The following is an 11,219-nucleotide window of genomic DNA, read 5'->3' as shown; positions in this document are numbered from 1 at the left end:
TTTCTCAAGATTATAACTCTGGTTCTTTTCAAATTTAAAATATGAATGTGGATAGAAATATTGAGATATCAATATTTTAAAAATATTTATACAACTATTGACATCGATGAAAATTTTGAAAAAAAATTATGAAAATGGATGAAAATTGTCATAATTAGTTAATAGAACTTTGATTCTGACCTAATAAGATTAGAACATTTTAATCATCATTTCTATAAAATAAGATAATATTTAGATGTGAATCATAATGTTTGTATAAATGTCAATGCAAGAGCAAAAATTTTAAAAAGAAATGGATATATATATATATATATATTTCAATTTCTTTAAAAATAAATGTTTTGGATTGAAAATAAAGCTAAAAATTGAGAAAATTTGAAAACTAGAAATTTTGGCACAATGAAAAAACATCATTCTTCATTGGAAATGATATTGGCATATGAAATTATTCAATTGTCTATAATCAGAATCATAAAATTGAAAAAACTAGAATTGGGCTAACATAGCTAATTTCGACAAAAAAAAAAATCAAAATTTTCTCGAAATTTTGTTGAAATGGGGAAGATTTTTCCTACTTGAAATGGAAAATTCTACCATAATTATGTTGAATTGTAATACTTTTCTTTATTATCCTATTGTATGTATAAAATTATGTTGATTTTTTTCCAAGTAAACTCCCAATATACCATTAAAAAGTGCTTAAATGCATGTTTTGGAGTAATTTTAAAATTGTTAAAATAACTTTTGTCACTTTAAAGTTATTTTGAATATGCCTTTAATCATGCAAAATTAATTTAATAATTATTTCCACAAATAAATGAATTTGAAATAATTTTGAAAATGACAAAAATTATTTTGACAATTTAGAATCACTCTCAAATATGGTTCCTAAATTTGAAGGAATTACAAGACAATTTGAACTATAAACTTAGTGCCTGCTAACATATATAAATGCTAATTAAGTTATGTTCTCTTTGGCCGTGAATATTTTATTATTATTTTTTAAAATTTTTTTTGCAAATGAATGTATTAAAGAGTGATTTTACATTGATTCATTAATGACACCTTTCAAATTTCAAGAAAATCAATTTCATACCTAATTTTTGAAGAAAGAAAATTCCAAACCTACCATTTTAAGCTTTTCTTTTCTTCTTTTAACCAAATAAGATCATATATTATAATAAAAGTCGTGAAACATTGGAGACAAGGATAAAGTTTTGTAGATCACACTCACATCTAAAAGCTAGGCATGTAGAAAATTAGAAGTCCACGAAAGTGAGACAACAAAAAAGGCAACTGGTGAGCCGTCCTATTCTAATAAACAATTAGATATAAATTACAAAACCTTCATATGTCTAATAAATTATTTAATTCAAGGAGTTTCTCAATTATACATTTATGTCTAGATTTGTAATTCTACATGGTAGTGATGTATCCTAATAATTTTGTCAATCAATTCCAATTTCCCTACAAATAATCCCTCAAAGTAAGCCATTGACGACCACAATCAATATGACTTCTAAACAATCTCCTTCCCATGTCTTCCTAGTGTGTTATCCCGGCCAAGGACATATCAATCCCACTCTCAGACTAGCCAAGAAACTCGCCGCCGACGGCCTTCTCGTCACCATTTCCACGGCGGCGTTTTACGGTCAAACACTGCAGAAAGCCGGAGGTATCCGCGGCGGCGGCGACCAACCTACTTCCGTCGGTAATGGCTTCATCAGATTCGAATTTTTCGAAGATGGCCTCGGAGAGATTAATCTCAAGGACATAAACTTGGACCGCGTCGTCGCCCAGCTCGAGCTCTCCGGCCGGCCATCGCTTACCGATCTGATTAAGAACCAAACCGCCAAAAACCGCCCGGTTTCTTGCCTGATTTTGAACCCCTTTTTGCCATGGACTTACGAAGTTGCAGAGGAGCTTCAAATCCCCTGTGCCATTCTCTGGGTTCAATCTTGCGCTGTGTTCTCAATTTACTATCATTATTTCCACAATTTCTCCTCGTTTCCTTCTGAAATCGAACCCAAAGTCGATGTTCAGCTCCCGATTTTGCCGCTTTTGAAGAACGATGAAATCCCAAGCTTCTTGCATCCCAATAACATCTATGGTATTTTGGGAAAAACTCTGTCAACCCAAATTGGTAAATTATCAATACCCTTTTGTATTTTGATGGATACTTTCGAAGAACTCGAGAAGGAAATCATCAATTACATGTCGAAAACCATTCCAATAAAACCCATTGGCCCATTGTTCTTAAACTCCCAAAAGTTAGAAACAGAGATCTCTGTCGACTGCCTAAAACCAGAGGATTGTATGGAGTGGCTAAACTCGAAGCCCCCACAATCCGTCGTCTACGTTTCATTTGGAAGCATCGTTTACTTGAAACAAGAGCAAATCGATGAGATTGCTTATGGGCTTTGCAATTCAGGGTTCTCATTTTTATGGGTCCTGAAACCGCCGTCTGAATTTTTCGATCTAAAACGCCATATTTTGCCAGCAGAGGTTCTGGAAAAAACAGGGGAGAGGGGGAAAATAGTGCAATGGAGCTCACAAGAGCGGGTTTTATCACATGAATCTGTTGGGTGCTTTTTGACGCACTGTGGGTGGAATTCATCGGTGGAAGCCGTCGCCAACGGTGTTCCGGTGGTGGCGTTCCCGCATTGGGGGGATCAAGTGACGAACGCCAAGTTTCTGGTGGAGGATCATGGAGTTGGAGTGAGGCTGTCGCGTGGAGCAGAGGCAAGTGAGTTGATTACGAGGGATGAAATTGAGAGATGTTTGACGGAGGTGATGATCAGCGGCGGTGGAGAGAGGAAATTGAGGCAAAATGCTTTGAAATGGAAGAAGGCGGCAGCGGCGGCTGTGGCGGACGGCGGCTCCTCTGCCCGTAACTTCGAAGAATTTGTTGATGAGATTAGACAGAGATGTTCGAGAGGTGAGCTTTAGTAAAATGTCACACTAAACTCTTGTTTGTGTGATGAGATCATAAATCACATTGTACCAAATTGTCATAAAGTTGGTGATCATAAATCACGAGATTTATTTATGTACTTTTAAAAGTGAGTTAATATCCTTTTCGGTTGGTGTGAAATAGAATTTTAAACTTTAAAGATACATTTTAACTGAAAATGATTTCAAATCTTAAGATTTTAAAAGGTCAAAATGATTTCCAATTCTTATTTACGTTTGGAACTAAATTCATTTGAAATAATTTTATTTTATTTTATTTTTATTGTTCTGATACTCACTAGAAATGAAAAGGAAAGGTCTCATTTACTCTTTTTGTCCTTATACATTATAATAATAAATTATTTTATTATTAACTATTAAACATTTTTTTATATACTATGAAATTAAAAAAAAAAAAAAAGTCTATTTTGCAATCATAGTATTAAATTTCTATCAATATATTCATATTTCCATCGATATTTTCATATTTCTATAGGTTCGATATTGGCATGAGAAATCATTGATATTTCTATTATATCGTAATCTACGAACACATAAAATAAGCATCGCAATGTCATAAATATAAATATTAGACATGTTTACTCATTTAAAATAATAGAATGTTTAATTATTAATTTAAATTTATTTTTTGAATTTTTTCTTTCTATAATTTTTCAAAAATATTCATCAAAATTGATATTTTATCAATATTTTCATCAAAATTTCTATAAAATTAAGATTTTGATATTTCTATCAACATTCCTATTTTAAACCTGACTGCAAGTTGTTTTTATTCCTTGAAAAAGTAACCTAAATTATGGTTTTCCATTAAAAAAATCCCAATATCAATTTTAAATCTCCTCCATATCTTTGATAAAACTGAGAAGAAAAAAAGAAACTTCCATTGGCGATACTCTGTCATATTTTAGATTCTTTTTTCTTGATTTTTTTTTTTTTTAATTTTGTGCGTAGATTATGTTTACACTATTTTTTTTTTTTTTATAGTAATTGTTTACACTAGATTAGATGAGTTTAGTTTGAAGTGATGTAAATAGAGGAATGTTGAAACATGAGAGTAAAATTGGAAACAAATTTTTGGAGAAAGTTAAAAAATATAGTTGATTTTTGAAATAATGACAAAAATGGGATATATGGAAAACAATTTTTAAACATAGGTGGGAATGGAAAGTATCGACAAAAATATGGTAGATGGGGAAGGGAAATCGTGTACCCGGTACACGATTAAGCTTTAATCCAATTAGCACCATGTCAACAACGGTGGTGTGGTCAACCACGTACTCATGGATCGGGTCTACGATTACTTTTTTTTTTGAATTAATTATATATTTAATTGTGAATTATATATATATATATATATATATATATATTTCTTTTTTTAATCCATTTAACTGATTATTTTCTAATTTTTAAGTAATCCTCAATTTTAATCAATAAAAAAAATTGTGACTTCACTAAGTAGTAATCTCTACAAATGTTTGGTCACACATTGAACCCAACTCTGGTAAATTGTGTTGTGAATATTATTGTACTTCTTCAATAAATTTATTCTGTACGATGAAAATAATTAATATTAAACAATATTCATATCATATATTTGGGAAATGTCTGATTTAAATCTCTTACCATGCAGTGATAGTAAGTGTCGTCAGGTGTGATAAATCGCCTCGTGATTGAATCGTACCAGGAAAAGTAGTTGTCTGATATGTATTTGTTATTTCTCCCTGTGCACAACAATCATGTCGTGCATGCTAGTAGGATATATATTCTGCCTGAATTCAACGCCAGTCTTGGTCATGTTTACCTCTCAAATCAATCTGGTGTAGTTTCGGGAATGTATAGCACAACGAAGGTACCATTGGTCATAAACCGAAGGTACCATTGGTCATAAACCGAACTATCTCAGCGCATGATCTGGATAATGTCACTCTACTATATGGAAGCATATAAGAGAGCTAACGGTCAACCAAATGTCTTACCATCACGACAGTAATCAGATAATGATTACTAAATATCTTGCGTGTATGACGTTCAATTAATCTGGCAAAAAAAGAAGATAATTATACATCTAATTAATTTGACCAAATATTTTAAATATTCATTTATATATACATTTGTTATCTGATTGTGCATCAGTCTATCAAATATTTTTCGGTATACTAGCAACATATTTGTTGACTGTTTAGAGGCAACTAATACATCACTCCATCTAAAATTATAAAACATACAATTAATTTATATTCTTACATAAAATGATAACGAAATAAATATATAAATGAAATAATACATGTCACTAAGTGGATGATGACCTGGGGCCTGTAACTGGACTTGTGGTGCTATAATTAGAAATCTATCATAAGTCTATACTTGTAATAGTTCAGCGACCCCGCTATTTCCAACGCTTGTGCAATGGTAGCCCGAAAAAGTTCTCTATAAAGCCATGCAAGACAGAAACTACCCCACGAGTACGTACCAACATGCTCGAAATCAAACAATCACTACAAGAATTTTGGCCTTTAATGTCGGTTGAAAAAAGTGAAATCGGATGTATAATGTTGGTTTTGTTTTTTTTTAAAAGCGGATCTTTAATGTGGTTTTAAACCGACATTGTAGAGGTACCTTTAATGTCGGTTTTAAACCGACATTAAAGACCCGCTTAATTTTTTCCTCTTCACTCTCCCCCTATTTTCTTTTTCCTCTCATTCTCACACTTCCCTCTTCAGATCCTCTTCTTTCTCACTTCTCTTTTCCAAACCCTTGCCCAATGGGTAGCGTAACCCGCGTCGCCGTGCAACCCATGTAGGTTTGTCGTGGTATAGATCTGGCTTCCGTGCAGGTCTGTTCGTCATACAACCCGCGCCGTCGCACCCAGTCGTCCGGATCTGAAGTCTAGATCTGAAGTCACCCGGATCCATGTGTCATCGTTCGTCGTTTGATCTGAAGTCCAAATCTGAAGATCTGAAGTTCGCCGTTCGTCGTTCGTTCAGATCAATATGCTCTTCTTCTCTTTCCTCTCTTAAACTCACAACAATTTTTGTTCTTATGTTACGCCTCTCAACTGTTTGTATAAATGTCTCAATGTTACGCCTCTCAACTTTCCTCTCAGTGCTACACGATCGTGTAGATATGCATAGGCGCGAGACAATCGTGTAGGCAGACGCTGGACGATCGTGTAGGTGGGCACTGGATGATCATCGTTCGTGTAGGCGGGCATTGGACGATCGCATAGCAGATGTGTGGGCACGAAGCGATAGACTACACGATGGCGCTACGCGATGGGCATGAGTGCTAGACGATAACCGTGCTGCGGTAGACGATGAGTAGACGCGTTGATCTATGCGCCACCGTTCGTCATTCAATCTGAAGTCCAGATCTGAAGATTTGAAGTTCGCTGTTCGTCGTTTGTCCAGTTTAGTATGCTCTTCTTCTCTTTCCTCTCTTAAACTCACAGCAATTTTTGTTCTTATGTTACGCTTTTCAACTGTTTGTGTAAATGTCTCAATGAAAGCCAGCTGCGGTTTCACTTCAATATGTCTCTCTGCTCCTAGATTTAGGCTTACTTTTTATATGTCTATGGCCTTTGAAATTCGATTTGATTAATGGTTTTGTTGTATATGATACATTTGTTAAAGTATTGGCAAGAGGCGTTGCCAAGAGTTTCCCCTGTGTTGGGTATACGTGAGCAAGAGCAGTGAAAGCGAAATATTGAGCGCAAGGCGCTGGGTAGACGATCGTGTAGCAAATGGGTAGCGCTATATAATGAGGTAGGCAATCGTGTAGGCGGGCGTTAGACGATCGTGTAGCAATACAAAGAGCTAAACGATGAGGTAGACGATCGTATAGCAGATGCGCGGAGCTAAGCAATGCGCTAGACGATCGTGTAGATATGCGCGGGCGCTGGACGATCGTATAGCAGATGCAGGCGCTGGATAATTGTGTATGCGGGCACTGGACGATCGTATAGCAGATACACATCCGCTAAGCGATAGACTACATGATGGCGTAACGCGATGGGCATGAGCGCTAGACGATAGCTGTGCTGCGAGACGATGAGCAGACACACTACATGATAGGCGGAATGCTAAGCGATAGGCGATGATGTTAAGCGATAGGCGAATGCATTAGACGATAGGTGTCAATGCTAAACGATGGGCACGATAGCTAAACGATAGCCTATTCGCGAGATCATTTACTAAACGATTGAGCTACACAATGGGCCGCTGGAGCTAAGCGATAGATGCAGGAACTAAACGATTGATTGGCTTGAGAACATGTGCATTATGCTAATTAAATACACTAAAAGAATGTTTGACTCACAGTTTTAATAAGTTTTAGTTGATTACTCCAGTTTTAAAAAGAAGATTCTCTCATTTATTCAACTATTGAGTTTTCTTGTTTTGCAGGTGCAACAAAGGAGTAAAGATTTGATATCGCAACCTCTTCATGCTTTTTCTTGGGAAACTCTAATAAAGAATTTTGCCTTGAATGTACCATTTATACACATTCCCAATAAACACGGTTAGTTGAATATGAATTTTGATCACATTTTCACTTTCAATCCTTTGTCTTAAACCTTTTTTGTTTGTGATCCTTTAAACAACAGTGGTCAGACAAAGATGCCTATAACTAGACACTGCTGAAGCTGGGGGTGGTCTGTTCAAGAAGAATTATGAAGGGATCCATACTTACCAAGTGGAGAGGGACAGTAAACTCATAATGTTTGTAAAATCATAATGTTTGTATTACTTGTAATTTGTGTTTTCAAGGGCTGAATTATTGTACGGCCTTTTAAATTATAATTTTATAGCAAAATTTGTGAATTAAATGTAATAGATTTACAATCCATACATAAATAATATGTCATAGCCACAACGTTCGATGATGATGTGTCATGTTATACTTTTTGACCAAAAAAATGAGTTTGGCAATGGAATTAAAAAAAACAGACAGATTCGGACTTCAATGTCGGTTAAGAATTAAAAAAAAGCTTTAATGTTGGTTGCAATCGACATTAAAGACCTTTAATGTCGGTTGGAAATTTCACTGAAGACCTTTAATATTGATTGCAACCGACATTGAAGGCTATGTTATTGAAACCCTTTAACGTCGGTTTAAAACTGATATTAAAGGCAACCGACATTAAAAGGCTTTAATAACACTATCTTTAATGTCGGTTGTCAACCGACATTAAAACTCGAATTTCTTCTAGTGAGTAGCGAGAGAAACATGAGATGTACTCGAGTGTTTGACTTGTTAGCAAACAAAAATCTTCCGATAAGCTGCATAATGTATGCTCGTGGTGTACCCAGTAGAAACACGGGTTTAAGAACCACTAAGTCGTGTACCCGATACAAGACTTAAAGGTAATTGTGGACCCCATCCACGACTACCTGGTCAACACTGCATGACTGTCCATGTGGCAATCTGCACGTGCCAGGTCACAGGTAATCGTAAATCGTGTATCGGGTACATGATTTAGTGGTAATTGTATACCACTAAATATTTTTGACAATATTTTCTACTCAACTATATTTTTGTTAATAATTATTAAAACAACATTATTAAAAAAATTCCAAATTTTAAAAGACTTAAATCTTGGCAAAGCCAAAATATTTTTGGAAAAAACAAGATTTGAAATCAGCAATTACTTGAAATTATTTGATTTTCTTTGGTAAAAAAGTAAATTCTTTTTAAATCATAATGGATTTGAAATCTTTCAAAATTCTAAGGTTTCAAACAGGGGAAAATAATATCCATAAGACTACAAGCTTTCCATCTGGTATCTAAAAGGTCCCTCATTTTAAAAGATGTCTAATAAATTTTTAAACTTTTAATCATAGTAGAAAATTTTCATCGAAATCTTACTATTTTTTTTGAGAGATTTCGAGAATATTCCAAGAAAATTTTGTTTTATTTTAGGAATTACCTATGTTAGCTCAGATTAAGGGTTTTTTTTTTTTTTTTTTTTAATGGTCTTTATTAAATACAGTTATATAATTTTACATGCCAATGTCATTTCTAACATTGATATGAGGAGTGAATCATCAATTTTTTTTATTTTTTATTTATTTTTAACCTCATTTAAATATTTTCCATTAAATTTTCACATTACTTACCTCAAAATTGAAGCGATGTATGTCAGTTTTGTTTCTTTTTACCATAAAAAACTCATTTTCACATCATTTCACTTCAAAATATTTTTGAATTTTATATTATTTTGTAGTTGCTTGTCCTATTTCTTTTTTAAATTTATAATATCGCATCAATATTTACACAAATATTTAATATATACAACTAAATATTATCTTAATTTATAGAAATGATGATTAAGAATGTTCAATTATAATGTAATTGAGCCACAATCAAAGTTTTATTAACTAATTATGACAATTTTCATCAATTTTCATAAAATCAGGATCTCTATATTTTTTATTGACATTGATATTTTGAACCTTGTATCTAATAAGTTTTTCTTTTAATTTTATATCAAATAGTCGTTCATTTTTTAAATCTACAAATTTATTAGACATAAAATTGATAATTTTATGATCTAATAGAAACCAAACTTAAATTTATGTACAATATGTTTGTTAATTTTAAAAAATATCGAATATGGCAAAGCCTATTAAACATAAAGTTCCTAGACACAAATATAAAGGTTTCAGAGCTAAACTTTGTATTTTACCTTGGAATTTATGCAAGAATAAAAAATAAAGTCGTTCGGTTAAGAAAGAAGAAAAAAAACTTATTTTTAGTAATAGAAAAAGACAACTTAATTTTACTATTATAATAATGATATTTTTTTAATATTACCACTTATGATATGTTTGATTGAATTTATAAAGGGAAAAAAAGTTTTTAGCAATTAGAAAATTTTTGAACTCTTTTCTACGAAAAAATTATCGTATCTAGATTTTTCAATCTAGAAATTTCAAATAATCAGTGAATGAGTTTTGGTTCAAACTGGAGTTGTGATAGCTTCAAGAGTCCTAATGATGCCCTCATACATGGTAATAGTTTCTATGAGCTCAACAAAACTAAAACAAAAGAAAATGGTTCTCGGATATAACCAATCAACAGTATGATGACCCTTCACAAATCGCTCGTAAGTACGACTGGGCTAATTTGCCATTTTGCTCCTATAGTTACATCTAACTCCTTAAGTACTACTGATTCCTCTAATGAACAATACATCATAGTTCCAGCACGCAGTGGAAGGGAACAGGATCCATAAGCACTCTAGTTCATTAATTTTGGTTGAAAAAAACATGCTAAAAACAGAGTATAATGGGTTTCATGAACATACCTTGGCCGAACCAACGAAATCTCCATTTCCAACTGCAAAATCTTCCGATCCTTGAGTAGACCACCACAAGATCTTCCCTACTATCCTCTTGGTACTCTAGATTGAGTTGTGGGACTCAAAATAAGGTGGAATCAAAGGGAATATGGATAAAACTCACTGAATAGAACTCATTGAAAAACACCTTCTTCATCCGAATTTTTCAGCAAAAATTCAGTCAGTTCTCTTGCCTTTCTTCACTCCAATCTCTTCAATATATTGCAAACTATCATACAAAGAGAAGTCCTACATGGGCTACAACTCATGCTTGGAGTGAATCAAAGGAGAAAGTGGGTTTCTTGTAAGCTACTTTGAAGATGAACTTGAAAACCCATTTTTCAAGTTTTGTGTAATTTTCAATTTCCAAAAATCCATTTTGATTTTAAAATCATATTTTATTTCTAAAATCAAAATTTATTAATGTTACAAATTAATTTCATAAATTAATTTTCTAAAATTAATAAATAATTATTTAAACAATTTAAATAATTCTAATTAATTTAATATCTAATATTAAATTAATTTTTACACAAATTCATCTTCATATATTTAAATCATATTTAAATATATTTTCTCCAATTTCGCTTGATTCTAAGTTGAACGTTTCAAATTAACTTATCACGCTACTCTAGAGTTATCCATTTCCGAGCTAGTAGGGGGACCTCATGGATCTACAGATCATGGGCTCCAATGATCTTAGATTAGTCGACTAAACTCATTAGACCGATCTAACCCCCATTCGTTAACTAATGGGTCACTCCATTAAAGCCCATAATTGAACTCCCCTCACTGTAGATATATTATGTCCACTCGATATAACCATGATTAGTAAGTTAACCCTTCACATGTTGTTCGCAATAACGGCTGGGTCAAATCTCTGTTTTACCTCCGAAATTACCTTTTGTTC

General features: G+C 33.2%; 1 pseudogene across 1 annotated transcript; it reads left to right on the top strand.

Moving 5' to 3' along the window:
• The first annotated feature begins 1,497 nt into the window (after positions 1-1,497).
• On the top strand, positions 1,498-3,053 carry LOC150036177 (gallate 1-beta-glucosyltransferase 84A24 pseudogene; annotated as a pseudogene). Its single transcript, XR_016529640.1, has one exon. The product of XR_016529640.1 is annotated as a gallate 1-beta-glucosyltransferase 84A24 pseudogene (transcript).
• Positions 3,054-11,219: the final 8,166 nt, after the last annotated feature.

Source organism: Benincasa hispida, chromosome 5, assembly GCF_027475165.1.
Source record: "Benincasa hispida cultivar pf3 chromosome 5, pf3_genome.v1.1, whole genome shotgun sequence".
Lineage (NCBI taxonomy): Eukaryota > Viridiplantae > Streptophyta > Magnoliopsida > Cucurbitales > Cucurbitaceae > Benincasa > Benincasa hispida.
The sequence above is the reverse complement of the archived record's forward strand: the minus strand, read 5'-3'. Positions and strand labels throughout refer to the sequence as shown.